At 41.3% G+C, this 25,007-nt stretch overlaps 1 protein-coding gene across 3 annotated transcripts in view; it reads right to left on the reverse strand.

Annotated features, from left to right (window-relative positions):
• The window catches only part of NOX4 (NADPH oxidase 4), a 150,441-nt gene that overhangs the window by 50,811 nt on the left and 74,623 nt on the right, over positions 1-25,007 (reverse strand). The window lies entirely within an intron of this gene.

Raw genomic sequence — 25,007 nt, forward strand, 5'->3', positions numbered from 1 at the left:
GAAGAGCCCTTCAACTTACAAAGAACCCAGTTAGCGGAAGGAGCAGGGGACAGAAAGCACTAGAAGAAACAAAAGCATTCCAAGACGGTTAGCACATGAACCACAAAGCCTCCAAAACCATTCCCAATGAATGGGAAAAGCTGCAGCAGCAGGACTTGAAAGGATAAGACTTCATACACAATTAATCTTGGCCTTTTAGTTACCGGGGGGAAAGATGCTCAAAGGAGGTTCCAGAATAGAGTCCCAGCATGAAACCTGCACAAATAAAAATGACTCAGAAGCTCTGAGGTATTAAATGGCCAGGAAGGTATAGTAGATGGACATCTACTATATGTATTCATGTAGAAGTTGAACTCATGTAGAAGTCGAGGGTAGATTTTGTAATCAAAATTATGGATTTTGCTATGACCCGTGGATACGTTTTGGGTCATTCCATGGAGAGGAGAAAGTATCAGCAGTACCTCGGGAGACCAGCCAAACTAACTTGCAACCATAATCCTACGTAAGCATCGAAACAGCCATTTCACAGCTCCATGTAGAGAAGGGGATGCTTTCTTTTCTGATACAAATTAAGGTATTATCAAAAAATGGGGGAACCATTTCTTTCCCTGAGTAGAGTGCTGAAAGGCAAAAGTTTACTCTATTGTGGGAGAACTTGAAGAAGCCCTGACACTTTCTTCTGTTGCAGAACTCTTTTGAGAGGAAATGCCAAAGAGCTGCCACCACTGCCTTTCCCCCACACAGTCAAAAAGGTCAGAGGTGGTAATATGGTGGAGAGAGCAGAGAGGGGTGGTACTCGTGTTGGATTCTCCTAGGACATACTAAGCTCTTATCCACTGGCACTCTACTCAAAGAAAGGGATGGCTCCTTTTCTTATAAGACTTAAAATACAGTACTGCTGTTGACCCATAAATAAGTCAACCCACGTTTTGGGGATTGATTTTTTTGACTAACATTTCTAGACATATACAGGAATACATAGTAAGTAAGCTTCCAGAGCCTTTCTCTCCTTCAGTACAAGTATCCTCTCCATTCCACCATCTCTTTACATCCATTATCACCCATATTTTATTAATAAGAGTCTATTGCTCAGTACTACAGAACATAAGTAATGGCCCAGGTTTTATCTCTGCACTTCCACTTACAAAAAAGGAAGCTCATGTTAGCAAACCTGTGAAAGAGGATTTAATGAGCCCCTGCCAGTTACACAAAGGATGGAAAGGTTATTTTGGGGGGCAACCATCGTCCCAAGTGACTTGTAAGAATTAGAGGTAGCACACCTCATCTGGAAACTAAGCAGGGTCAGATCTGGAAAGTGCTTGGATTGGAGACTGCCAATGAATATGAGGTGTTGCATTTCAGAGGAAGGCACTCGCAAAACCACATCTTAGTATTCCTCAACCAAGAATGCCCTATGAAATTCATAGGGCCGATTAAGCTAAACTGGCAATTTGAAGGCAGAACCACGAAACACAGACAGTCTGAAAAGGTATCTTTTCAAAGCTCTGCAGGAGTACAACTTGATCATTACCTTTATAATTTATTGCCTCATAAAAGAATATATTGAGGTGGCCTTGTCACTTTCACAGAGTATTCCTTTTTCGATAGTATCAGCATTCTACAAAAAAAAAAAAAAAGCCCTCTTTGAGATCCACAGGTACTAGTCAACTGATGACCTTCTTGCTCTGCTTGTATTGCACAGGAGTTAAATACTCAGGGTTCAAATGCCCTGCAGACCTTTATCCAGATCTCAAAAGGACACAGTAATTCATATATATATATATATATATATATATATATATATATATATATATTCCTCTATGTGATAGAAGAGAAATTTCACTATGTATAAATTTGAGTAGGAAAAGTCTGTAGTTCAGACAGGTACACTCAATCAAGAACACAACAGCCCTAATTCTGCAAGACTTGAGCAGGAGTATTGATGCAAGGGTGACTTGGAAGTCTCTCATCCATAGCATCATTATAAGTATCATAAGTTAAAGTTGCCTTGACAATGGATAAAAACAAATTTCCACCCCATAGCTGTTTTTAGCTCAGGAGCAGTGATTTGCAAAGCAGCAAATGAACTGGAAATCACTCCTGGTTTTTAAGCCCTCCTGGGTCCAAAACACTCTAGACATGATAAAATTGCTCCTCAGAGGTCATGGGGAAGGAGGAGGAGGACACACTCTCCACACTTCAGCAGTATAGTATGGAGATAAGAGAATGAACGATGACTCAAGACATTCCACTGAAACAATTATGTTGTGTAGTCTGTATTATATCCTATCCATTGGAAAGGGAACAGATGTTGGCAGAACTGCAGCTTGCCTGAGGCAATCTGGTCTCAGGCTATGACACTACTAACTCCAGATGTTTTGGATCCCATTTCCCAGAAACTCAAACTCTCCCTCATACCCCCCACCCCAAGAAACTGAAAATTATGGAAACTGCAGTAAAAAGTACTAATACCAGCAACAGAATTCCCAAATGAAGGCTTTTAATAGTCCAAATCCAACAATATACTTCTTGTGAACTTCCTATGCTACATTTCTTCTTCTTTCTATGTACTGGTGCTTTGAAATGTGTTTTAACCATTTTTTTAAAAAAAAATTGTTACAAAATACAGTTTTAACTTAATCTTATTTTAAATTTTCACAAGTAACTTTGGATCTCATCCCAGGAGAAAGGCAATATATAAATTCAACAAATCACTCAATATTGGACCCCCTCAAAAGCACAGGTGGTCTAGGCTGTATGGAAAAGGAAATTCCGTAGTCCCAATGTTTTCCAACTTTGGTATTCCAAACATTTGGGATTTCAAATCACAGAATTTCTGATCAGTGACAGAGCTGGCAGGGATTTCTGGGAGTTGTAGTCCAAAACACCAGAACAATCTAAAATTAACAATTGCCACTTTAGGCCAGGACTAATCAAAGCGATGGTACATGAGCCAGTCCTAGCCTCCAAGTTATTGATTGCAAATTCATGACAAGTTTCCAAAAAACAAAGAAACATTTATAACTAATGGCACACTAATACATTCAGAGGAAAAACCTACTGACACAACGAATTGGATAGCTTAAGAAATAGTGATCTAAGAAACCATACCAACATGAAGAGTTGGTTGACCAGCTCCTTCCTTAGCAGACGGTCAGTTAGCAAAATCCCATCTGAATTAAAAGATTTTTTGCCTATCTGCAGAAGTCCTACAGGCAAGCAAAGGAAAGGAGGCACAAGGTGTGGAGCTATGGGGAAGATGAGGCACCACCTCACTAAAAATGACTTCTGTCCACCCAATGAAATTTCATTTTAGTCCCCAAATTTCTATCATTGCATATTGAAAATCATTCAAATCTAGAACTCTTCTACTTTCTGTATTCGTATTCCTTTTATATCTTTGTCTGTTGTTTTTCTTTGTTTGCCTGAGCTGCATCTCTAAATGTTCAATGGAAATAATATAATGTCAGATATTTGGGGCTTGAAGGCAAATTTAATGGAGTGAGGCAGTGTTCTCATTCTGCTCCTCCAATGGCACTCCTGGGAAATGTAGTACCTCAGACAGCCAAGAAAGCCCTCCCATAACAAATAAAATCCTATATGTTTTGGGGTCCTTCCAGACAAAGTTTTTACTGTGCAATTGCTTTGATTTGTTCACAGATTTTCCCAGCAATGCCCTGAGCTGAACCCCTAATGTACTTTCAAAACCTTCTCCAGTTTCACTTTTCTGGATTGCAGCCACTGTGTAAAATTCAAAGCAAGAGGACTATCTTATGTAACTTCTTCAAATTCACTTTCTGATGTTTTTCTTTATTGGATGAATGATGGAAAGCACAATAAGTAAGAGTTAGGTACAGTGGGACCTCAAATTTAAGAACATCCCAACTTAAGAGTTGTCGCTCGACCCAGGTTTCACTTTGACATACAAGCAGCATTTTGAGTTAAGAACTAGTGCCAGAGGGAGCACTAGCACCAGAGTTAAGAGCTGGGTCACAGAATGAATTAAACTCTAAACTTATCGCTGTATTTGAATCAGAACTGGCATAATGGGGTAAAAAAGATGTTACTTATTATAGAGTATGTCTCCCCATGTCTAAAGGGATATATTCCAAGATGCTTGATGGATAATAGCAAACACTATGCTGTGAGGTGAATGAAGGTCATAGAATTACACTGCCATATAATCCAGATTTTCTGCTTTGAACTGGATTATATGATCTGTCATGAAATATGATAAATGGTTTGAATGGAATTGTATGAAAAAGTGTATGAATGGGGCCTAATTGGGCTGAAGACAGAATTCTAAAGAGATGAGGCCTGGAAAACAACTACATTTATGGACTGTATTTAAAAGTTGCTGAACTGCTGACATTGGTAAGAACCGTGACAATGATTAACTGTTGAAATTTTGGGGAAAAACATGTTTACATTAATCAGAGACAATGGCTCTTTAAATTAAGGAAATGTTTACAAGTTTTCTTACATTAAGAAAGGAGTCAACACAAGGCTTATGTTTACTAACGCCAATTACACAAAGTCAACATCTGCCCAGGAAGAGCTGTTGCCAGGATATTTCAGGCTGGAAAAACATCTATAATTTATTTACAACTTTGGAACAACATCAACAGAAATATTCCTATAAAAGAATCAGTCTAATAATTCTCAAATATGACAGACAGTGGTGCTGTTCACCTGCCATGCTCTGTTGAAAGAGATGGTGTGGTAGATATGCAATGGAACACAGTCTGGTCACTTGATCCCTTTCTCAAGGGAAGAGAAAGGAGTGTGATTTTGGAGTCATGCTACGTTTGCATGGAGTCAGTTTCTGCTGTGGAGATCCGATCCTTGGCATTGTTCTTAGGGAAAGAGGATGTATTTTGACATTTTAGGGTTTTTTTGAAGTATTAGAAAACTAGCAGATTTGCAAGGAAGCCGTCTGGTATTCTTCCCCAGGAGGGAGAAAGGATATGGTAACATTTGGATCTCCAGCAAAGGATCACTGCCTTGTTGCAGCAGTGGAGCTTGAGCACCTCAATGATGCCACGAGCGAAACCATGAAGATACACCCAAGATGGGACAATCATAGCTAAAGCAATGGTACCATAGTAACCTATGGATGTGAGAGCTGGACCATAAGGAAGGCTGAACAAAGGAAGGTAGATACTTTTGCACTGTGGCGTTGGAGGAAAATTCTGAGAGTGCCGCAAGAAGATCCAACCAATCCATACTTCAGGAAATAAAGCTGGGCTGCTCATTGGAAGGAAGGATATTAGAGGCAAAGATCAAGTACTTGGCCACATCATGAGAAGGTAGGAAAGCTTAGAGAAGACAATGATGCTGGGGAAAATGGAAGGAAAAATGAAGAGGGGCTGACCAAGGGCAAGAAGGATGGATGGTATCCTTGAAGTGACTGGATTGACTCTGAAGGAGTTGGAGATGGTAACGGCCGACAGGGAGCTCTGGCGTAGGCTGGTCCATGAGGTCATGGAGAGTCAGAAGCGACTGAATGAATAAACAACAATAATATTTGGATGCAGGAGGATGAATGAAGTGTATGGGTAATGTGAATTCTGAGTAAAAACGTATTTCCCCTTTTGTTTGTTTGCTAGCCAATGTAAGTGTAGGTTGTCTGTGAATTCTGTATGTCTAAATGTTGTTCTGTAAAAGTTCTGATACCCTTCCTCTTACAGGAAAATTGCAATAAAAAGAGCCTATGCTTTAAAGTTATTGAAAAGTTATTCATAACAGGTGAACTGGCACACCGGGATTGTGGCGCAGCTGGCTGAGTATCAGCTGCATTAAGATCACTCTGACCAAAAGGTCATGAGTTCGAAGCCAGCCCGGGTTGGAGTGGGCTTCCAACCAATTGTGTAGCCTGTTGTCGACCTTTGCAACCCGAAAGACAGTTGTATCTGTCAAGTAGGAAAATTAGGTACCACCTTGTGTGGGGAGGCTAAATTAACTAATTTATGAGGCCATAAAAAAGACTCCAGCAAAGCACTCCAGCAAAAGCATGCGGGGAATGCGGAAGTACTTCATCGGTGTCGTAGATGGACAATGAAAGCGACAGCTTCCCTGGCGGCCAGAAAAAGTTAAATAGCCTCCATGTATGTCTTTATATGTTGTATGTCAAATTGGCATTGAATGTTTGCCATATATGTGTACAATATAATCCGTCCTGAGTCCCCTGCAGGGTGAGAAGGGCGGAATATAAATTGTAAATAAACCCTGCCGTACAATCCAGTTCAAAAGTAGATAATCTAGATTTTATATGGTAATGTAGAAAGAGCCGTAGAGAGGGGAAATATTTTTGGAGTGTGATAAGTGAAACCATGGATACCAAATCCATGGGTAAGTTGGGTCATACTGGACATCAGCTACTTTTGCTTACCTAATGCTCATGGTCTCATTTGTAAATGTGACTTCATATTGAAGGTCTGATGTGAGCAAGACAAAATATACCAACATGAACCTAGACAAGATTCCAATTAAACTCTCTGTTAACATAAAATTGAAGACTTTGCCAGGGATGATCATAGGAAAATAATGGATTTCCTAACATTAATCTCCTCAGAGATTTCTCCTTCTGTCAATCTCTAGGTAGAATACTCAGAGAAATAGCTGAGTTAATATGTTCCAGTATTAAGAAAGAGTGGGGAATTCACTTTAGCATGGATTTTTGCAGATTACAATCCACTTCCTCAGAAGTACAACGCTCAAGCCTTAGGCTTGAAAATTATATTCAATCTTGGAACAAATGAAACAAATTGCTTTTCTGCCTGAGAAAGAATAGAGTAACTCAACAACTTGGAATGTCCATGTTTAGTTTCTCAAGTCCCAGGATTAAGCCGCAAGTGGCTTGTTATTGCTTCAGAAATCCAGTAAGGGTTGCTTGGGAAAGACTGGGAACTCTGTGGAATTAATGTAGCATGATACAATTTTAACTACTATGGCTCAATGACATGGAGTCATGGGAGTTGTAGTTTGGTGAGGCACTAGAACTATTCAGCAGAGAAAGACTTGTAAAAATACAACTCCCAAGACTCCACATTTAAAGTAGTGTTAAACCGCATTAATTCTATAGTGTAGCTGCACCCTGGAAAAAGAAAAAAAATGGGAGATTATGATTATGGGTTTAGGCTGCATACATGTCTATATGTTACTTTTGGGCTATCAGGAAACATAGGAGATGCTTGGGTAGTTTAAAAAAACACTTGGGTGTAGGGCTGCCAGATTTAAAACTGGGACACCTATTGTGCAGGTACAGCTGTACTAGGAGCTCCAATTTTGTTTGCTTTGCATTGAATGTTTGTTATAGTCCCAAGTTTCAGGGACTCTGCAGATAGGTGGCTTCTTTTGGCTGCAATCATAGGGCAAGCCACTTGTCAATTATAGTTAGGTTCCCTGGTCCCGTCCCCTTTTTGGGTTTTAGAGGGAATAGGCGCAATTTTGGGTTCAGTCCACACAGAGAAGCCTTTCATACAGGACATAAAACCAAGAGCTCCTGTAGAAAACTTCGTCTTCTACGGCTTGGCCGGGAGATATACAGCCTACAGCTTGACCTGGGTTATACAGCCCTACAGCTCCTTTGCTGAAGGACTTCAGTTAGCCATCACAGAAACCTGAATTCTTTTTCCCCTGGAAGTCTACAAAGCTCTGCTTGGTAAGGGTCGCTCGCGGAAGCCAGAAGCAATTGGAACCGGGTGTAGGGGCTCCACACCAACAGAGGCAAAACCAGACTACCCAGATTAGAAGTTAAGGATTTCCCCATTAGTTACAGTTATGAAGATAGTGCCTGTTCCCTGTGGACAAGATTGAGAGAGCGCCAATAGACTGTTAAGAAAGCCTTAAAGTACCTGTTTGTTTTCATTAATAAAGAATGAACCTTTAAGCAATCTAAAGACTCTGTTTTAAAGAAATCCAAGGGCCTTTAATCTGAGGCAGCCCCGGCATCCTGTTGGGCACACAGAATTTATGTCCTATCTACAGTCTTATGAACAGGCCCAGCGTGCAACAGCACACCTATGCCTTAATCAGTTGTGCAGAAGGGCTTTTCAGCAGGCATTGTTAGTTATCCGGTCACAGCAATCTGCTGAAATTTCTTCTTCTGCACAAACATTAATGGCACAGGGAGTTTCTTCAGTTTTCAATCTGTGACTTCTCCAATTTTTTTCTGCCGTCCCCCATTCCAGGAAAAATGGATACAAAGATCTGTGGCAGACATTCTTCCTATCCCTTAATTACAACTGCTCTCCAACACATACTGTGTTTGTATGTGTTGGAGAGGCAGTTAAAAATAAGATGTAGAAAGGAAATGCTGAATAGTGCTGATATTTCCACAGAAGAAAAAGGAAGCTAAAGAATGTGACAGGGAAGGCAAAATAGTCCTCTAGCTTAGTGCTAACTTGGGCAATTAACTTTGTTCAGAAGGCCAATAGGAGTCCCCGTTGGTGCAATGAGTTAAACCCTTGTGCCGGCAGGACTGAAGACCGACAGGTCAGAGTTTCAAATCTGAGGATGAGCCCCCTCTGTCAGCTCCAGCTCCCCATATGAGGACATGAGAGAAGCCTCCCACAAGGATGGTAAGACATCAAAACATCCAGACACCTCCCAGGGAAATGTCTTTGCAGACGGCCAATTCTCTCACACCAGAAGTGACTTGCAGTTTCTCAAGTCGCTCCTGACACCGGGGGGAGGGGGGTGGGGGAGCAGGCCAATCTCACTCATATGCTTTTTTAGACTTCATTTCTGTCTGGTTTAATTATTTTTTATCCTTCGCTGGTTCCCAGTGGACATCTTTCAAAAGTGCACAGTTGAAGGCAAATTTTTAAAAAATGCACTTCTCTGTACTGACATCAACAAAATAAACCCAGAAAGGTTATGTCTGTAAGGACAGCCTAGTGCTATTTTGTGTTTACAGCAGAGTTGCAGACACCAGAGAGAACCTAAACACAACATTTATCACCACAGTTTAGGAAATGCTCAAGAAAGTTACCAAAAATATCCAACAAAACAGAAGCCACATTTAGATCAGTAACCAACAAAATGGATCTCAAAAGCAATTATAGACCTATTGTGTTGTCAAAGGCTTTCATGGCCAGAATCACTGGGTCGCTGTGAGTTTTTAAGATTGTAATGCCACATTCCAGTAGCATTCTTTCCTGACATTTCACCTACATCTGTGGCTAGCATTTTCAAGGGTTCTTTCTCCCACCCTGGACATTTCACAGATATATACACATCCCACTTGGCTCACTAGCAACAGAACTTTAGAATAATACACCATGATCACATATCTCATTGAAAGATGCCATTTAGAAGAGTGTTTCTCAACCTTCCTAATGCCACGACCCCTTAATACAGTTCCTAATGTTGTGGTGACCCCCAACCATACAATTATTTTAGTTGCTACTTCATAACTGTAATTTTGCTATTGTTATGAATCGTATTGTAAGTATCTAGTATGCAGGATGTATTTTCATCCACTGGTCCAAATTTGACACAAATACGCAATATGCCCAAATCTGAATACTGGTGGGGTTGGGGAGGGATTGATTTTGTCATTTGGGAGTTGTAATGCCTGGGATTTACAGTTCACCTACAATCAAAGAGCATTCTGAACTCCACCAATGATGAAATTGAATGAATCTTGGCACACAGAACTTCCATGACCAACAGAAAATACTGGAAGGGTTTGGTGGCCAGTGACCTTGAGTTTTGAAGTTGTAGTTCACCTATATCCAGAGAGCACTGTGGATTCAAACAATGATGGATCTGGACCAAAATTGGCATGAATACTCAATATGCCCAAATGTGAACACTGGTTAAGTTTAGGGAAAACAGACCTTGATATTTGGGAGCTGTAGTTGCTGGGATTTACAGTTTAGCTATAATTTGCCGTCTGTTTCCAAAAAAGGAAGAGAATGACAGGCGGAGAGGTCTTCAGCCTTTTCTGCCAAAGGGGTTCCTAAGATAATCAGAAATATGTGTTTTCTGGTGGTCTTTGGTGACCCCTCTGAAACCCCCTTACAATCCCCTTCCCCAGGGTCCCGACCCCCAGGTTGAGAAACACTGATTTAGAATATCAGATAGAAAATAAACAAAGCAGCTATGCAAAAAAGAGCAGCAAAAGAGAGCACAACAACTGTCACCTTGTCGTGGTGAGGGGGCTTGTGCATTCTAATGACCAATCACCACACCTTCCCAAACTTGAGAGAGAGTGGACAGATTTTATTGACTTTTTAAAAGTAGAGAAGAAAATAAAAATATATGTTTTGCATAAGAATGAGAGATAACCACTATTACAGAGATGTAAGAATAACAAGAAAAGAAAACAGGGGAGTTAGCGACAAGAATAGCAGGATCGCCAATGATAGTCAAAGGATCCTGAATAGTCAATCTATCAGAAGTAAGAAAACGCAAGACAGAAAAGACAGATGTTTCTGATTGAAAGCAACAGTGTTAGGACAGGAAATGATGGATAGGACTTTCTTATTTCTATTTCTTAACTTTCCTTTCTTCTATGTTTCTACATAATCTATACTCGCTTTTCTATTCCTTTGTTTTAGACTAGATAAGAAATGCTTTTGTTGCTTTTTTAACATCATAGAAACCTTTCTTTTTTTACATTAGATGACAATGGGAGAAGCTGATAATGTAAGATGTGTTTTCAAAAAATCCCTATATATCTATTCTTGTACTCCTCCCTACTTCTTATATTTTATCAATAAAAATATTGGGAAAATATGGAAAACCTCTAGCATTATAGCATATGAAAAAATCAAAGCAATTACTTTACTCTCAACTGAAGGAGAGAAAACAGAATGTTGGTGGACAGCAAAAGAGATTTAATGATTGGCTTAACCTTAAAATGTGACATAAATTCAGAGAATGGGGAAGTACTGGCAAAGGAGCACTCTAACTGGAGGTCAGCTGTTACCAACAGTTTTGTGGAATTCAAAGAGGCATAAATGGAGGGTGAAAGGGAGAAACATGTCAAGAAGTCATGTCAAGCCAACCCTTGTCAGGGGCGCCTTCCACCTGAAATCTATGTCCTCCATGGTAAACACCATGCAGACCCAGAATAGGTTCTTTACAGTCACTTCTGTTCCCACTGCCAAGACTCTACACTTGGAAGGCAATCATACTTTGCAATGAGTGATAGTTTATGATGATGTTCAGCAGTGGAACTCTCTCACCCCAGAGTGTGGGGTAGGCTCCTTCTTTGGAGGCTATTAAACAGAGGCTGGGTGGCCATCTGTCGGAGGTGCTTTAAATGTGATTTTCCTGCTTCTTGGCAGGAGGTTGGACTGGATGGGCCATGAGGTCTCTTCCAACTCTTTGATTCTATGATTCTATAATTCTATGATGAACCAACCTGGAACCAAGATTCCAGAGGACAGGAGCAGAATTCAAAACGATCTTGACAGATTAGCGATATGGGCCAAAACTAACAAAATGAAGTTCAACAGTGACAAACGCAAGATACTCCACTTAGGCAGGAAAAACGGAATGGGGGACAATGCCTCGCTCGAGAGCAGTACATGTGAAAAAGATCTTGGAGTCCTCGTGGACAAGTTAAACATGAGCCAACAATGTGATGTGGCAGCAAAAAAAGCCAATGGGATTTTGGCCTGCATCAATAGGAGCATAGTGTCTAGATCTAAGGAAGTAATGCTACACCTCTATTCTGCTTTGGTTAGACCACATCTGGAATATTGTGTCCAATTCTGGGCACCACAATTCAAGAGAGATATTGACAAGCTGGAATGTGTCCAGAGGAGAACGACTAAAATGATCAAGGGTCTGGAGAACAAGCCCTATGAGGAGTGGCTTAAGGAGCTGGGCATGTTTAGCCTGAAGAAGAGAAGGCTGAGAGGAGATATGATAGCCATGTATAAATATGTGAGAGGAAGCCACAGGGAGGAGGGAGCAAGCTTGTTTTCTGCTTCCCTGGAGACTAGGCTTCAAACTACAAGAAAGGAGATTCCATTTGAACATGAGGAAGAACTTCCTGACTGTGAGAGCCGTTCAGCAGTGGAACTCTCTGCCCCGGAGTGTGGGGCAGAGAGTTTAAAAGCTTCTTTGGAAGCTTTTAAACAGAGGCTGGATGGCCATCTGTCAGGGGTGATTTGAATGCAATATTCCTGCTTCTTGGCAGGTGGTTGGACTGGATGGCCCATGAGGTCTCTTCCAACTCTTTGATTCTATGATGAACCAACCTGGACAAAGCATATTATTTGAGAACACAGAAATGCTGGACCACTCTAACAACTACCATGTCAGGCTACTCAGAGAAGCCATTGAAATCCACAATTATGTGGACAATTTCAACAGAATGGAAGTAATGATGAAAATGAACAAAATCTGGCTACCAGTATTTAAAAACTCTAAATGCCTTAGGTCCAGACTATTTGAAAAACCGCAATTCCCTCTACAGACCAACTCGGACACTGCGGTAATTAGAGGAGGGCCTCCTCTCAGTTCCACCCTTGTCCCAAGCACAGCTGGTGGGAATGAAAGGGCCTTCTCCGTGGCTGCCCCTTGCCTCTGGAACTCCCTTCCTAAGGAGTTAAAAATGACCCCCTCCCTCCCCGCTTTCAAAGAACAGCTGAAGACATACGTTTGCTCAATGGCGGAGGAATAGTAGTTGGTAATACTACCATTATACCTCTGATTAACAGTTGCCATCCGTATCCATGCCCTGCTTACCTCACCAGCTCAATAGATATCTTGAGAAATGATTTATTGATTTGACCCAAAGAAATGGGAAATTATTGTTTCCATTTGATGTTTGATGTTTTGTCTTATGTCTGTTATAACAGGCTGTGCTTTTTATTTAATTTTAGTTTGTTAAGTTATAATTCGTATTTATATGTTGAGTTGTATAAATTTTGTTAGTATGGATGTATTGTTGCTGTATTCGGGCATTGAATATTTGCCTTTTATGTTTGGAATCCGCCCTGAGTCCCTTTGGGGAGATAGAGTGGAATATAAATAAAGTTTTATTATTATTATTATTATTATTATTATTATTATTATTATTATTATTGTTATTATTATTAAAATTATAACAGTAAATAAAGAACAACGCCCAAAAACAGAGTAACTCAAGACAAGAAACAATCAGGGATAGCTAATCACCTCTCAAGAAAGGATTCTCCCAGGCAGTAACAAGCCACACCTAAAAACTGTCAGGCCATCAAATCCTAATCAAGGTGGCCAGTTGAAACATTCACACCTAGCTCCAACAGACAAGAATTCTTTCTCCCACCCTGGACATTCCACAGATAGTATAAACCCCATTTTTCTAGTTTCCAACAGACCTCACAACCTCTGAGGATGTCTGCCATAGATGCAGGCAAAATGTCAGGAGAGAATGCTTCTAGAACATGGCCATATAGCCCAAAAAACAACTCAGTCTCTTCTAACTCTGTGATTCTATGTATGTATGAATGAAGCAAAGTGTGTATAACCTCAACCATTGGATATAAACTCCAGAATTCCAGATAAGGAATATTCAACCTGTACTATGCAGTACACACAGAATCAAAGAGCTGAAAGAGTCCACCAAAGCCATCCAGTCAAGTCTCCACCACAATTCTAGGCAGCAGCATATCCCACTGCCGAACAGTTCTTACTATCAGAAAGTTGTTTCATAATGTTTAGGTGGAATCTCTTTTGTTGTTACACTAATCTAGCCTGGATGCAACCAAGTTATGAATAACTGGCAAAACTCGGTGTTTCTCAAAAGAGGTCACGGTCAGGACAGCAACCAAATGCTAATAACATATGTGCAGGAAATCATGTAATTCTGTTTAGGTCTGGCTTGAAAAAGATCCCATGTTTAGAAGTTGGAAGAATCACTTTGGGGAAATAAACTTCCCAGAAACTCTTAAAAATGAGGCTGGCAGGAAGATTTGGGAGTTCCATTTTTTGTTTTCAAAAAAGTAGTGTTTCCAAGCTTGTTCTCTCCATCTCATTTTTCAGGAACAAACTTCAGTTCGGTTTTATGAAACTATTAACAAAAGGGAACTCAAAGAGATCTGAAAGAGATAATAGCTTGATATCTGTTTGTTTACTGCTGTTTATTAGCTATATTATTTTGGAAAAAGGAAAAACCTTCATCAGCAAGAACTGTAAGTGAGCTAATGAGCAGACTTTGTCACTCTTCGAGTGAAGCCTCAACCTGCCCCCCCCCCCTTTTTTCTTTCTCCTCTCCCAGTAGCCTGGATCAAATGCTGTCAAACTGTGGTCACTATCGATTACATGCTCCAGCTCCTCCATTACTCTAATCACATCCCTTGGGCTGTTCAAGATGATGTGTGGCTCAGTGTGCTGCTGGTAGTTTTTATCACTAAATTATTGCAGTCTGTCAGGAACTGAGGGACAAAAGTGTACTTCGAGGCATAACCTACACAATGCAGTCTGGTTCGGTGGTCCACGCTCTGGTTACATCCCAAATAGATTACTGCAATGCACTCTACATGGGGTTGCCTTTGAAGACTGTTTGGAAGCTTCACCTAGTCCAACGGGCGGCAGCCAGACTGCTCACCGGAGCACTATACAGGATGCACACCACCCCTCTGTTATGCCAACTCCACTGGCTGCTGGTCCATTTCTGAGCACAATTCAAAGTGCTGGTCTTGGCCTATAAAGCACTATACAGCTCCGGCCCTTGGAAGGCGTTGAACAGACTGCACTCTGGCACCACGAAATGCAGAGCCAATCTTAAGAAATGGGGCTACAAAGTGGAATCCACGACATGTGAGTGTGGAGAGGAGCAAACCACTGACCACCTGCTGCAATGCAACCTGAGCCCTGCTACATGCACAATGGAGGACCTTCTTGCAGCAACACCAGAGGCACTCCAAGTGGCCAGATACTGGTCAAAGGACATTATATCAAATACCAAGCCTGCAAATTCTGTGTTTTGTCTGTCTGTTTGTTTGTTTTTTGTTTAAAATGTAGTACAAATGTCTGGTTGCTGATGACACGATAAATAAAAATAATGCTCCGGCCCAGCTTGTTTGTCTGAACGTATCTCCTTCTACGTTCCGCCTAGTAGTTTAAGATCTACCAGGGAGGCCCTGCTCTCAGTCCCATTGGCCTTGCAAATACATCTGGTGGGGACAAGGGACAGAGCCTTCTTGTTGGTGACCCCCGCTTGTGGAACTCACTCCCCAGTGAGACTAGATCGGCGGTGTCCCTCCTTTCCTTTAGAACAAAACTGAATTTGTGGTTTTGGGAACCAGGCTTTTGGCTAGCAGGCACAACGGCACTTTGGATATTGAACTGGACCATATGATTGTTATGATAATGGAAATGGCTATATGACTATAAAATCAATGTTATTGCTTTTAATCTATTGTGTATTTTTGGTTTTATATTGTTGTTATATTGTTGTTATATTGTGATATTGTGGCATTGAATTGTTGCCAGTGTTAGCCGCTCTGAGTCCCCCCTCGAGGGTTGAGAAGAGCAGGGTAGAAATGTTGTAAATAAGTAAGGAGGGAGACTCCAGTAAACTGGTCATAGAGATCATGACAGGGTCAGACCAATCCCATTCTGTCATTCAGGAATACACAGTCTAAGCCAGGGGTTCTCAACCTTTGGGTCCCCAGATGTTTTGGCCTTCCACTCCCAGAAATGCTAACAGCTGGTAAACTGCTAGAGATTTCTGGGAGTTTTAGGCCAAAACACCTGGGGACCCACAGGTAGAGAACCACTGGTCTAAGCACTCCCCATTGACAGCCATCCAGCCTCTTTTTTAAACCCCCAGCAAAGAAGACTCCACCACACTGAAGCATATCTGCATCATGAGTCTTAGAACAATATGAAACAAGCAAACCAGCTATACAAAAAGGAGCAGCAAAAGAGAGCACAACAAATGAAGAAACGGGGCAGGGAACTAGAAAAGTAATGGTGCAAAGTTTTACAAACACATAGCAAAATTAAACTTTTCTGGCTGGAGAAAGAAATAAGGGACACAGGTCACCAGCATTGCAGTGTCAAAATGCTTTGTGTTGACTCTGCCTTTGGTGGAATCCATAAATAATAATCAATTAACATTTAAGCATTGACTGTGAAATGCTAGACTTAAACTATTAATGAGGATGGAGGTGCTATGTGTAAACTATTTATAAGGATGCCTCTTTGAGGTAAATGACTACTTAAGAAATATAACTGCTGCTTTTAGTTGTTGCACTCCAGGACAGGAAAAGCCCTCAAACTGTAAACACCACACTGCGGATTGGAAAACAATCCTTTTGTTGAAGATAATTAAAAAGCAGTAAGTAAAAAAAACTTTAAAGAAATAGGTAAATCAAATAAGTTTGAAGATAAGCAGGAGCAAAAATAGTCCAGAGTAAAGTTTAGCAAAGTCCATAAAAAACAAAGTCCATACTGCTCTAATATAATCCAGGAAAACAGGAAACGTTAATCCAAGGCATGAGTAGGCATTCATACATTCCAAGAATCCAAACCATGAAAAGGAAATACTTCCAAGAATCTTCCAAAGCAAAGCTTCCATGAAACAAAGGACGAGAACTACACTTGATTCCAACGATGCTTCATCTGACTATATTTCCCATACTTGGAACTTTTCATCCCCTTGTAAGCTATTCCACACACTCAGGAATTGGTTTCATTTTACTTGAGATCCCCTTATCTTTTTCTGTCGGAGCCTGGCAGAACACCGAAGGCACTGCTCAGCCTATCTGTTTTGACTAATTTCCTCTCGCCTATCTATTTGCTCATTAAGTCTCGCAGCTGGGCCAAGTGCCCAGTTGTTTTCCTTCTCCAAATACTGGGAACCCTCTGGTAGCAATTCAGGGAGTTCACTATCATCCCCATACTCTTCAGGGACATTCTCATGGGAAACTACACTTTGCACAGGGGTCTCCTGGTCCTTCTCTGCATCAGTATCATTGACCAAACCATTGCCATCCTGAAACTCATTGGCATCACTTCCCACATCCAAAGCACCCTGATCCTGAAACACAATCACAGCTGAACTCCAACATTATTTGGCAAAAGTCTGCATTTCCAGGTGGCCTGTTCAAGAAAATACATCTATGCAAAGACACATTCATACATAGGTGTCTCTCACCTGCCACATTCAGTGCTGACTTGGATATATGACAACCCATTCTTATGGCAGCAAGTATTTAAAAGAAAGGATTAAAAGCTCTAGGGTAGCAAACATGATCAAAGATCATGTATACTACATGTAAAAAATATCATGTTCAATCCCTGACACTACTAAATGGATCTAGGTGAGATTCCTGCAAGCAGCACTGGAGAATCAATACCAGCCATGTGTAGAGAGACCGTACTGAGTAAGGGTCCTTCCAGACAACTCTAAATCACTGATTTTAAACAGGGGCAAAAAATTCCAGAACTTAGAAGAGGTCCACATACAGACCTATTGGTCCTGGGATTTCTGCCTCTGTTGTCCAGACTTGATGCTTTGTTGTGAGATTTGGATGCTCTCAAGATGGCCGCCACGGGACTTTCACCAGAAATGTCAATGGGTTGGGTTTTTTTTGTTTTTTGTTTTTTTGTTTTGTTTTGTTTTTTGTTTTGTTTTTTTGCTAATTTTGCTCATTTTACTGCTTTATCTACAGTCTTCAATAAACTGCTTGCCGATTTTACCAAGCTGGTGTGGTGTTTAAGGTAAGAGGTGTTCCTGTTCTGTTGTATGACACACTAACTCCTCCCAACAAAAGATGTCTCCAGATAGGAAGCAGCCAGGCTTTGACACTGAAAGGCCATTCAATGCTAATCAAGGTGGACAATTGCAACATTCACACTTGCCTCAAGTAGACAAGAGTTCTTTCTCCCATCCAGGGTATAACGGCAGGAGAGAATGCTTCTGGAACACTGCCATACAGCCCAGAAACTCACAGCATCCCAGTAGTACTCATACTCCATTTGTAAAGTAAGTGACATTTTTAAAAATCAACAAATTTCTCACCCCAATGAGAAAAAAATCCTAGTCATTTAAAAATGATAATTGTCATATGTTGTTCTTGTTGTTGTTGTCGCCCTCTGTATGGGAGCAAGATGCTTTTCTTAAAATAAAAGGTTCTGCAAGAAGGCACAAAACTAGCCTCCTTGCCTTTGTAAAATGAAGCAGAAGGGCAGTCTGACCCAAAAGATCTACATAAGACATATTTCTAGCTTTTTTAGTTCATGAAACAAGGCAGCTTACAGAAAAAGTAGTTTTGCTAGTGTAAATAAGTTCCCCAAAATGTTGAAAACAATCTCGCCACATTAAAAGCTGATGGGGAGGGGAGAGAAAAAAGGTATCATTCTAATACATAAGAATGAGAAAAGCAAGGATTAAAATCCTTAGTTTTTATTGCCTATGAAATATTGACCAAACTGTCCCCAAATAGTCTTCATTACAACAGGAATAACTCAGAAGAATATACTGTTGCCAGGGAAAATCATTCCACATCGCCTACTTTAGCTATTACAAATACTGCCGTTCTGTTCTGAGGGGCAGGACAGCCTGACAAAGTGCTGGATCATTTCATCATCCCTGCTAATCAAAAAGTCCTGGCACTTTTGAACTCACAAACTCTGGCTCTGTTGGACAACCAGATTGTTAGTTGGTTGCTTTAATCCGCCTGCACAATCTACTAAGGGGAAAAAATGCAAGTTAGGGAGAAATTGCATGATGTGAAAAGATTTCTCCAGGGCAAAGCTTCAAAAAGGGCTGGCTATGCCTAATTGAGGCCCAATTCGAACACAACTGGGGTGACCCAATTGTCACCGGCAAATCATTTCCCTCTAGTAATCGCTCAAGTTACCTTGGCAACTTATGGAGACTCCAGTTCTGTGGACCTACTCCTATTATATCACTCTTTCTCACCCAGCAGATAGGATTGAAAAGCAGGACTGCCGAGGAAAGAAATGATTTGATTAGGGTGAGCCCACATGTATATCTTGTCAAAGTGACGTGAGAACGAATAATGAAATATTCTCAGTGTGTATCATAGCTGTACCAAATTGAAAAGATCCATTTGCCTTATCTGTGATAAATGATAAAACCAGCAGTTTTGCTTCACCTCCATCTTGGAGACAAGGGAAAATGCTTTTGGGGTTGGAAGACAATCTTCCTAGAAAACCCTATTTTTAAAATCATAGACTTGGAAGAGCCAACCAAACTCTGCCATGCAAGCATACCAAAAATTGTACTAACATATATGTTCAATCTCAATTGTCCCAATTAATCCTCTGTTATTCCCTGTAGAATCATAGAATAAGAGAGTTGGAAGAGACCATATGGGTCATCTAGTCCCCTTGCCATGCAGGAAAAGCACAATCAAAGTATCCCTAACAGATGGCCTCCAGCTTCTGTCTAAAAGCTTCCAAGGAAGGAGCTTCCATCACACTCTGAGGCAGAGAGTTCCACTGCTGAACAGCTCAAACAGTCAGGAAGTTTTTCCTAATGTTCAGATGGAATCTCCCTTCCTATAATTTGAATCCATTGCTCTGAGTCCTAGTTTCAAGGGCAGCAGAAAACAAGCCTGCTCTCTCTTCCTTATGACACTTTTTCACATGTTTATACATGGGTATCATGTCTCCTCAAAATCTTCTCTTCTGCAGGCTAAGCATACCCAGTTCTTGAAGATGCTCATAATAAGGTATGGTCTTCAGATTTATTTTTAAAACATCCAATTTCTCTCTCCTCTTCTTTCAGTTGCTGCAAACTATGTTCAAAGCAAAGATATAGCTTTATTAGTTTGGGCTTACTGAACTCAACATGGAGGAGAAAGGAGAAGATAGGAGGGTATAATCCCAGTCTCAGGAAAAAGCAAGCTACCATAAACTCTCCTACCTTATGTGTCCTGACACTGAAATACAACACTGCTTGAGTTCTGCAAGTGCAGCACTTTCCCAAATGAAGCAGAGAGTGTTTGAGGACCAGGACATCCATAGACAGACCAAGGTGCATGTTTGTAAAGCTATTTGTCCTCCCAACCCAGCTATATGCCAGAGAAACATGGACTGGAATGATTCTATCAGTGTTGCCTCCAAAAAATCCTGCAAATCTCTTGGGAAGACAGGCAGACCAATGTCAGCATGCTGGAAGAGGCAAAGACCACTAGCACTGAAGTGATGCACCTACGCCATCAACTTCGCTGGACTGGCCACGTTGTCCAAATGCCCAATCACCATCTCCAAAAGCAGTTACTCTACTCCTAACTCATGAACGGAAAATGGAATGTTGGGGAACAGGAAAAGAGATTTAAAGATGGACTTAAAGCCAGCCTTAAAACTTTACTTACTTATTTACTTTACTTAGGCGATTCCTTGTTGTCCGAATAAGATTGTCCTCCAAGTTTGGTGTACTGGCAGTGGGTACGTAGGTGACTGTGGAGCCCTATTCTCTCCCGCAGTTTCCAGGTGGAAGGCGGTCCCGGTCAGGATTGGCTTGATGCGCCTTCCTCTTGGCACGTTTCTCTCTTTCACCTTCCATTCGTCACAACCTTAAAAATTGTGACATAGACACCAAGAACTGGGAAGCCCTGTCCCTTGTTCACTCTAGTTGGAGGTCAGCTGTGACCAGCAGTGCTGTGGAATTTGAAGAGGGTGAAAGGGAGAAATGTGCCAAGAGGAAGGCGCATCAAGCCAACCCCAACCAGGAGGGCCTTCCTCCTGGAAACCAAAGCACTCACTGTGGGAGAACATGCGGGTCAAGAATAGGGCTCCACAGTCACCTACGTACCTACTGCTAGGACACTGCACTTGGAGGACAATCTTACTCGGGCAATGAGGGATCACCTAAGTAAGTAAGTAAGTAAGTAAGTAAGTGTCCTTTCTTATTAATAACATTTCTCATCTTGACCACACCCTGATGTTGCTTGGCTACATGTCTCAGCTTTTACCCATGAAGTGTATGCTCATACTGTAATCCATAGTAGACAACTTCAGGGGTGACAATGAGCACCCCTGAACTCACCTGGGATTCAACCCAATGCCTATGTTTTCTTCTTTTTAGGAGAAGACACATGATCCTTGTGTGTCTTTCTTTACAAGCTCTTCTGTTCCATTTTTTTGGGTGTAGTTACAGGCCTCTCCAAGACTTCGCTTGGTGCCAAATCCTGACACATGCTACTGCCATAAGATAAACTTTATTGGTGGTAAATGATGCAGCAGATGGTCTAGTGCAGAGAAACACTCCAGTTCTTACACTGATGGGATCCAAGCATCCCTTTACAGCCAAATTAGAATTTGACCCTGCCTAATTTATCTCTGGCCAGGCAATCCAATCCCTCATGGTTAGTTAATGCAATTTCTCAAGTCACTCCTGACACGACCAAAAAAAAAAGTTATTGCATTGCCCGCACGCTGGGCTGCATGCTGGTCAGGGCAAAATCAATAGAAGATGAACTCCCAAGGGTTAGTGTAATACAAAAACATACAAAGAAAATAAAGTGTGCAAGGGTGAGCCATCTCCCTTCCCACGTAGCTATGAGAACTATGTAAGCACCTTAGTAATGGAGAAAAAAACTGACTCCCCCCCATCTCCATTCTTATATTTGGAAGAGACCTCATGGGCCATCCAGTCCAACCCCATTCTGCTAAGAAGCAGAAAAATTGCATTCAAAGCACACCTAACAGATGGCCATCCAGCCTCTATTTAAAAGCCTCCAAAGAAGGAGGCTCCACCACACTTCGGGGCAGAGAGTTCCACTGCTGAATAGCTCTCACAATTAGAAAGTTCTTCCTCATATTCAGGTGGGATCTCCTTTCCTGTAGTTTGAAGCCATTGTTCCACGTCCCAGTCTTCAGGGCAGCAGAAAACAAGCTTGCTCCTTCCTCCCTATGACTTCCTCTCACATCTTGATACATGGTCCTAATCATGTCTCCCCTTAGCCTTCTCTGAAGGCTAAACATACCCAGCTCTTTAAGCCACTCCTCATAGGGCTTGCTCTCCAGACCCTTGATCATTTTAGTCGCCCTCCTGTGGACACATTCCACCTTGTCAATATCTGCCTTCAATTGTGGTGCCCAGAATTGGACATAGTGTGATTCCAGGTAAAGTGGTCTGACCAAGGCAGAATAGAGGGGGTAGCATGACTTCCCTGAATCTAGACACTATGCTCCTATTAATGCAGGCCAAAAGCCCATTAGCTTTTTTTAGCCACCACATCACATTGTTGGCTCATGTTTAACTTGTTGTCCACAAGGACTCCAAAATCTTTTTCACGCGTAGTGCTCTTGAGCCACGCGTCCCCCATTATGTATCTCTGCATTTCATTTTTTCTTCCTAAGTGGAGTAACTTGCATTTGTCTCTGTTGAACTTCATTTTGTTCGTTTTGGCCCATCTCTCTAATCTGTTCAGATTGTTTTGAATTCTGGTCCTGTCTTCTGGGGTATTGGCTATCCCTCTCAATTTGATTTCACCTACAAACTTGATGGCCATGCCTTCTAACCCTTCATCTAAGTCATCAATAAATATGTTGAACAGAAGAGTTTGGTCCATTTGAAAATTAGATGTGCAAGGCACATGTCATGTTTTAAAAGAAAAGCTGCCTTTTCCTACCAATCCTGCAGTAACTTCAGTAGCGATGGAGTCTCAATGGTCCTACAAAAACACTGGGAGCTTTACTCAGCATTAGACACAGTACATAAACAATCAAAACAAATTAAGACATCCATTGTCCTCCCAACCCTGACAGACGCCTGCGAAACGTGGACTATCTACAGACATCACACTCAACTACTGGAATGATTCCATCAGCGTTGCCTCCGAAACATCCTGCAAATCTCTTGGGAAGATAGGTGGACAAATGTCAATGTGCTGGAAGAAGCAAAGACCACCAGCACTGAAGTGATGATCCTATGCCATCAACTCCGTTGGACTGTCCACATTGGCTGAATGCCTCATCACAATTTCCCAAAGCAGTTACTATACTCCAAACTCAAGAATGGCAAATGTAATGTTGCTGGACAGGAAAAGAGATATAAGATGGGCTTAAAGCCAGCCTTACTGTGGCATACACACCAAGAACTGGGAAGCCCTGGCCCTTGAGCTCTCTATGTAGAGGTCAGCTGTGATCAGCAGTGCTGCAGAATTTGAAGAGGGTGAAAGGGAGGGTGAAAGGGAGAAATGTGCCAAGAGGAAGGTGCATCAAGCCAACCCTGACCGGGACCACCTTCCACCTGGAAACCAATATCCTCACTGCAGAAGAACATGAGGGTCAAGAATAGCTCTCCACAGCCACCTAAGGACCCACCACCAAGACACTACACTTAGAAGGCCATCATCCTCGGGCTATGAGGGATCACCACCTAAGTAAGTAAAGCAACCTCACTCACATAAACACTGGGTCAAGCCAGAATTGTCCCTCTACGCTTTGAATGGTTCTCCAATGGTAACAGATCCCCATGTAAGCCATCCCGAGTGCCTTTGGGGAGATGGAGGCAGGCTATAAAAATAAAGTTATTGCTATATTATTATTATTATCATTATCATTATTCTGGAACATGGCCATATAGCCCGGAAAACTCACGGCAACCCTGTATATATACATGGTATATATTTACAGGGTTGCCGTGAGTTTTCCGGGCTATATGGCCATGTTCCAGAATAATGATAATGATTGTGTGCGTGTGTGTGTGTGTGTGTGTGTGCGTGTGTGTGTATATATATATATATATATATATATATATATATATATATATATATATATATATATCTCACATTAGTATAGCCTGCACAAAAGATTGTTTGTGGTCAAAATTCATTGGCCTTTTTAAAAGAAACCAAATTACCATCTATCAGCACATGAATCCTTTTCGTCTAATTTGCTTTGTCTTTTCATATGTGCTATTCTGTTTGCTTCTTTGGAGAGTAAATATACACATAAACATTCAATTCTCTGAACATTTCTCTTCCTGTCTCACCATGCATCCCACCCTAACAAGCCATTCATCTTGCTTGCATTGCATTGCAATAACATTGCTTTCCTGTCTCCCTGCTCTCCCTTTCTCTCAGTTGGGATCCTGAATTGAGCCATTTCTCTGCAATGCTCTTTACGCCAAATAAATTACAATAATAACTCTATAGGATCCTAGAGGATCCCACCAATGAGATGTCAGGATATTCTCTCAGCCCAAGGGAAGCACATCAGAACATGAAAGTGACTTGAAAATCCCAGCATGACATAAGGTGTTAACTGACCTGGAAGACAACCAAACCCCTGGTATTAAAATCCCCTTATCTAACAACGGCACATTTCAGCATTTCGGCTGCAGCCACCATATGTGGCCTCAAGGCAAGTATGGACCTGCACAGATTTTTTTTAAAAAGACTTTAAAAATAATAGAGCCAAGTCAAGATACAGGCTGATAATTCATGTGAGAATCACAACAATGTGTCCAGAATAAATATAACGTTTCCATCTATGAGCTGGACAGGAAAAATCATTACAATTATATAGCAATTTGTAAAATAGGGTGGGTTGGACTGAATGATTAAGCTTGCATTGGACACATGATAAACTGGTAACAATATTGTTCAACGTGTTGTCGAAGCTTTTCATGGCCGGAATCACTGGGTTGCTGTGAGTTTACTGGGCTTTATGGTCATGTTCCAGAAACATTCTCTCCTGATCTGTGGCAGGCACCCTCAGAGGTTATGAGGTCTGTTGGGAACCAGGCAAATGGGGTTTATATATCTGTGGAATGCCCAGGGTGGGAGAAAGAACTCTTGTCTGCTTGAGACAAGTTTGAATGTCCCAATTGATCCCCTTGGTTAGCATTGAACAGCCTTGCAGCTTCAAAGATTGGCTGCTTCCTGTTGGGGGAATCTTTTGTTGGGAAGTGATTAGCTGGCACTGATTGTTTCTTGTTTGGAATTCCTCTGTTTTTGAGTGTTGTTCTTTATTTACTGTCCTGATTTTAGAGTTTTTAATCCCAGTTGCCAGATTTTATTCATTTTCGTGGTTTCCTCCTTTCTGATGAAATTGTCCACATGCTTGTGGAT

The sequence above is a fragment of the Anolis sagrei genome, chromosome 3 (genome assembly GCF_037176765.1).
Source record: "Anolis sagrei isolate rAnoSag1 chromosome 3, rAnoSag1.mat, whole genome shotgun sequence".
Lineage (NCBI taxonomy): Eukaryota > Metazoa > Chordata > Lepidosauria > Squamata > Dactyloidae > Anolis > Anolis sagrei.